This window comes from Capsicum annuum, chromosome 9 (assembly GCF_002878395.1).
Source record: "Capsicum annuum cultivar UCD-10X-F1 chromosome 9, UCD10Xv1.1, whole genome shotgun sequence".
NCBI classification, from domain to species: Eukaryota; Viridiplantae; Streptophyta; class Magnoliopsida; order Solanales; family Solanaceae; genus Capsicum; species Capsicum annuum.
The window spans coordinates 5652186-5658561 of record NC_061119.1 but is presented as its reverse complement, the minus strand read 5'-3'; positions in this window follow the sequence as shown (position 1 = coordinate 5658561).

The window sequence follows — 6376 nt, the reverse complement described above, 5'->3', positions numbered from 1 at the left end:
AACTGTACAATGCATGATCTTGTTTGAATGATCAGTGCTTAATCGGTTAAAACTGCATTCACACAAATATTATACTTTGTGTGTGTTGTCCTGGTGACCTTATTAGTAATACTACTTAAATCACACCCTTATGATAGTGGATTCATCTGTACATACCTTATTCTTCCTAGCCCATCTATCGCTTAAATTTAATAAACAGATGACTAGCAAGTTGCAACAGACGCCACATCTGTTGAAAAAGCAAACTGATATATCCATCTGTTGCAACAGATTGTCAATATTCTGTAAGTTATCTGACAGATGGAATATATTTTCCAATAGGTTATCCATCTGTTAGATTTATTTTAAACCAATTTTCTTTTCTTTTTGAAATACAATAAAAAGATAAAATGTTGTATTTAGATCCATTTTTTAAGGAAAAACTACAAGAAATAGCATACTTAAGACTTAAATTATGAAAAATAGCAGCACTTTAATGAAATTACACTGTGTAGCAAATATTGCATTATTTAAGTGTGGTGAGTTACCATTTATAAGATTTCTTTTTTCATGCCACATCTCTTTTACTTTCCTTTTAACTGATTTTTACTTTACCTTTTATTATTTGAAATCTTTTAGATTCCTGTTTCAATATTTTCCCTTTCCCATAAATTACTCTTATTTAAATTAATAGATTCATTTTCCAAATCAAACTCAATTATGAACATTATTATATTCATAACATTCAAATTTTCAAAATATTACTCTCTTATATCTCTAACTTTTTTTTCTTGCTAGTTTTTTCATTTTTTAATCGTTATATTTTTTTAATTTAATTTATTTTATTTTATTTTTTCCTTTCCACTTTATTTCTCTCTTCTACTTCTCTTTTTTTTCTTTCTTCGTTTTCTTTTTTTTTCTTTCTCATATTTTTTTTTCTTCATCTTTTTTTTTTTTTTTTTTTTTTTTTTTTTTTTTTTATTTCTATTTTCTATTTCACTTTCATTTTTTTTCCTTTTTCACTTCTTTTTTCAGATTTTTATTTTTCGTTTTTGTCTTCTTTTTTTCATTTTCTTACTGTTCTATTTGGGATTTTGAATCAAAAGAGACAAACAAGTTTTTCAATTAACTTAAAATAATTTAATGTTGTTTGATATCATTTTTATGTCTTTAATCATTTTTTTTATCAATTTTTTCCAGCAAATAGTTTTTTGAATATTTCATATATGAATTTTAAAAAAATAAAGATGATTGTACTATTTCATCAAATTAGATGAAAATTAAAATGATCGAGTTACTATATGTTCAAACTCAATTTTTGTACATTAAATAGTAATAATTTTTTTTGATTTTTATTGGATTGTATAGTCGATTAATCTGTTTGTATATTCGGAATAGTGAAATTGTAATCTACTGATTTTATCTCTATATATTGTTTGTGTTTGTATATGTTGATTATGTTTGTATATTTACAGGTCTGTATATGTATTTTAACTGTATTTTTCTGTTTCTGCATATGTATTTTTCTGTTCGGCATATGTATTTGACAGGTCTGCATAGGAATTCATAGTTCGTTATATGTATTTCTCATATTTTTAACTTTTTATATGTATTTTATGAAAATCTATACATATATCTTTCATAACACGTATGAAAAATACATTTTTTATTGAAATCAAAATACATATATATTTACATAGAATTTTTAGCAAGTACATATACGTAATTGTACATGTATTAGTTATTTGTAATGTAATTATATCTTTTTCTGATTATACATTTACCCAGATATGTATTGTTATTTAAATACAATACTTCAAAATGATCACATTCATACAATACATTTTTAGTATTTTGATTACCTATATGTATATGTATATAGCTCTCACATTTGTAATAGAGATTTTTTGTTTTATATGTTTATATATACATATGAATTAGATATGTATTTTCAGAAATACATATGAAGGTATATACTTATATTTTATACTGTAAATACATATGCAGTTTTGTATATCTATTTATTTTATATATTTTTAAAACATGTATATATAATATAGATATTTATCTTTTAAAAATAAAGGTTAGACATATAAAAGTAAAAAAAAACACACACAAAAAAAGATAAAACAAAAAATGAAAAATCCAAAAAAAAAAAAGAATTGAAAAATAAAAAAATAGAAATGCAAAAATAACAGAAAAAAAAACAATAGAAAAAAGAGGAAGAAAACAAAAAATAAAAATATGAGAAAGGGAAAAAATAAGAAAATGAGAAAGAAAAAAATAAAGAAAAAAATGAAAAAGGAAAAAAAAAGAAATAGAAGAGAAAAATAAAGTGGAGAGAAAAAATGGTAAAAGAAAAAGAAATCAAGTTAAAAAAAAATAGAAATGTAAAAATAAAAGCGAAAAACAATAACATAAAATAGAAAAAAGAAGAATAAAACAAAAATAGTAAAAGAAAAAAATACGTGAATGAAAAAAACAAGAAAAAAAAAGAAAAATTTAAGAAAAAATGAAAAAGGAAAAAAAGAAGAGAAATAGAACAAAGAAAATAAAGTGGAAAGAAATAAAATAGAATAGAAAAAAAGAAATCAAAATAAAAAAGAGTGAATGAAAGAGAAAAACGATAATCATATTTTATTTTGATTTTTTGAAAATCATGAAGATTATAATCTTCATATATGAGTTTGTTTTGTAAAAGTAATCTACTAATTTAAATAAGATAAATTTATGAAAAAAGAATCTACTGCTTTAAATAAGAATTTACTGCTTTAAAACATGAGATAATTAGTCCTTATTTAACTCAACTGATTTGAGTAAGAAAAGGAAGTAAATCTTATTGTATATGTATTTAAGTAGCAACACTTTTATAAAATACAAAATACAAGTTGCTATTTCATGTAATTATGAAACAGTTGTTATGAAACTTCTAATTATGAGCTTAAGTTTGCTAGTTTAGAAATTTGCCCTTATTTTAATTTACTTATTCGAAAAATCACCAATTTTATTTAATTAAGGAATATGGACAGTCGTGGCTTTTTGTTTGACTAAACCCTTCCAATTCAATCATTTCTAAATAGGTCCCTTCTTATTTGGTCATTCTACTATACTTACAAATATGGATGATCCAGATTCGTACAAGAAGATTCATATCGAGTCCTTGCAGGAACTTCAAAGGCAGTTTGATGAACTCTAGAGGTACTTCACCGACTTCAGAGCAAGGAGGGCCCTGCTGCTACCGGATGAAAATTTTCCCATTGACAATACATATAGTAATAATAATAATAATAGTAATGATAATAATAATAGTGGTAATAATAATTAGGTTATGTTTTTTTTAGCGTATGTATGTATTTTCCTCCTTTTGTATCGGATCTATCAAGGGATTCAAAAATCTATGTTTGGTGGTCGACTTTGAATTTTTAATTCTTATTTAGTATTTAATTATCATTCTTGCTTATTCCTTATTCTCAACATGTCGACAGAGGTTAATATGACACGACAGATCGATCATATATTGCAACAGACGGTAATTAATAAAAAAGGATTATTGTTATTGAGAGGGTGAAAAAACATGACTTTTAGATTATTTAATATGAAAAATGATTCTTAAATAAATAATAAGAAAATAAATGATAAACATAATTTATAACCGTAACAGAACGATTATTTAATTTTAATAAATGATCATGACTTTTCGACATATTTGTTTTTAAATCTGTTTTTTTTTTAATTTATATAATAGAAGTCACCAACTTTCGATTAAAGATATGTTGAATATTAATAAGATAGCTTATATGTGCAACAAATATATTATCTGATGCAACAGATTGTAGATTTGTTGCAATAAACGGTATATCTGTTGTAAATAAAAAAATGGTTACTGAAAAGAACTTATCAAGTTACAGCTTTCCATAGTAATAAAAAATGTCACCAGTATTAATCAATGGAGGTGAACAGTCATGTCTTTTTATTTTTGAATCTATTTTTTTAATTTATATAATAATAAAAAATCACTAAATTTGGATTAAAGAAAAAGATATGATGATTATTAAAAAGATTTATGTTGAAACAGATATATTATCTGTTGTAACAGATCATAGATTTGTTGCAACAAATGGTATATCTATTATCACAGCTAGCTTATATAATGCAGCAGATATATAATCTGTTGCCACAAATAAAAAAATGTTCACTGTAAAGAACTTATCAAGTCACAACTTCCCACAGTAATGAAAAAGTCACTAGAATTAATAAGTAGAGGTGAATAGTCGCGCCTTTTTGTTTTTATTCTATTTTTTAAATTTATATAATAAAAAAGTAATTTGGATTAAAGATAAAGATATTATGATTATTAAAAAAATATATGTTGCAACAGATATATTATCTGTTGCAACAGATCGTAGATTTGTTGCAACAATTTTTATATCTATTGTCACAGATGTGTTATCTGATGCAACAGATATATAATCTGTTGCCACAACACAAAGAAATGAATACTGAAAAAAATTTTATCAAGTCATAAATTTTTACAGTAACAAAAAAGTCAACAGTATCAATAAATGGAGGTGAACAGTCACGCCTTTTTACCTAGCGCCTTTTTACCTAACTCATTTAAATTCAATCCTTTATAATTATGTCCCTCCTTACTCGTTCATTCTACTACACATATATATTTATTTCTTGCTCTTGTCTTTCATATTACACCTTCAACTACTTTCTCTTCAAGAACTTGTTTGCTTTTCCCTATCTCTGGTAAGTTTTTTTTCTTAATTTTTGTGTAAATATACGTTGTATTACTTTTGATTTCTTTTCTTTACTTTTGTTTTTGCATTTTTTATCAATCGATCTAGTGTGGGATGTCACTATTTTATGAGATGACGTATGGGAACTGCAGAGAAAGGTACATAATTTTCAGTGGGAGTTGACCGCTGTCAGAGTAAGAATGTTATGGGAGATCTGCAAGATAAGAAGGGCACTGCTGCTTCCTTTCAAAGATGTGACTGGTGATAATAATAATGGTTATGAAGAATCTATTAATAATAATTAGATTATTTTGTTTCTTCTTTCTTTCTAAGTCTGTATATGTATTTTTATTTGTTTCAGTTTAATAAAAAAATTATGTTTGATCAATTTTGACCTTTTTAATTCATATTTAATTTTCATTTTGTCTATTATCTTCTGAACAAACATGTCGATGATTGGACGTAAGGAGTAATTTTAAATCCAGTAGCAATAGCAGGATTTAAGATTTATCTGTTGGGTTTGTGGCAGGGGCCCAATTTTTGTTGTTCCAAACAGATTACCTATATGTTGCAACAGATAACTAGTCCTTTTGAACAGATAACTTCATTCGTCTCAAATTACCCTACCTATCCCAAATTGAGATGGCACATTGATTAAGAAAAATAAATAATAACATGCCTAGTTTACCATAATACCCTTATTAAATGATGTTTACATTTTAATTTGAAAAAAAAAGTGATTAATGCATAGAGTAAAATATAGATTTTTTTAATCTCTTCTTGATTAATAAAAAAAGACAAGTAAAATGAGAAATCAAATTAGAAAATCTGGGATGGGTTATTTGAGATGGAAGAGATATTTAATTTTCATTCTGTTTATTATATTCTTAACAAACATGTGGATGATTGGAAGTAAGAAATAATTTTGAATCCAGTAGCAATAGCAAAACACATTGATTATCTATTGGGTTTGTTGCAGGAGTTGATTTGTGTTGTTCCAAATAGATTAATCAGTCTGATGCAATAGATAATCAGTGTGATGAAATAGATAATCAGTCTGATGTAACAGATAACTAGTCTGTTGCAACAGATATATCTTCTATTGCAACAAATTAATCATCTGATGCCCCAGATGAGTGATCTGTTTAAATTATGGACACTTATGTTGGATTCATGATCGACTTCTATCCATTGTTGGAACAAACAACAATAAATTTGTAAACCAGATGACAAATTCGACTAAAAATCATAATTTGACTTACCAAGGTCTCCGATGAAGTAATGTCAAAGTGAAAAGTTGTGATGTTCGAAACAAATTTAACCTAAAAAATTGGTAAAATAGCAACAGTAGCCGTAACAACAACAACAACAATAATGATCGACAGGAAGAAGATGAAGATGATAATGAATTAGAAGATGATGAATAAAGAAGTAGTAGCAACAATGAACAATAATAATCGTGAAGAGAGAGAAAATAACATCGGATGAGAAGAGAGAGAAATGAGCCTTTTTTTCGTCCATTTTCTGTTATATTAACTAACATTTGGATCAAAGTACAAATTTAAAAACTTGTGAATTATTTTCAAACTTATCCAAGTTTCTTAATCCATAATAAAGCAATTGTCACCTCCACCTAATAATTAAAACTTGTG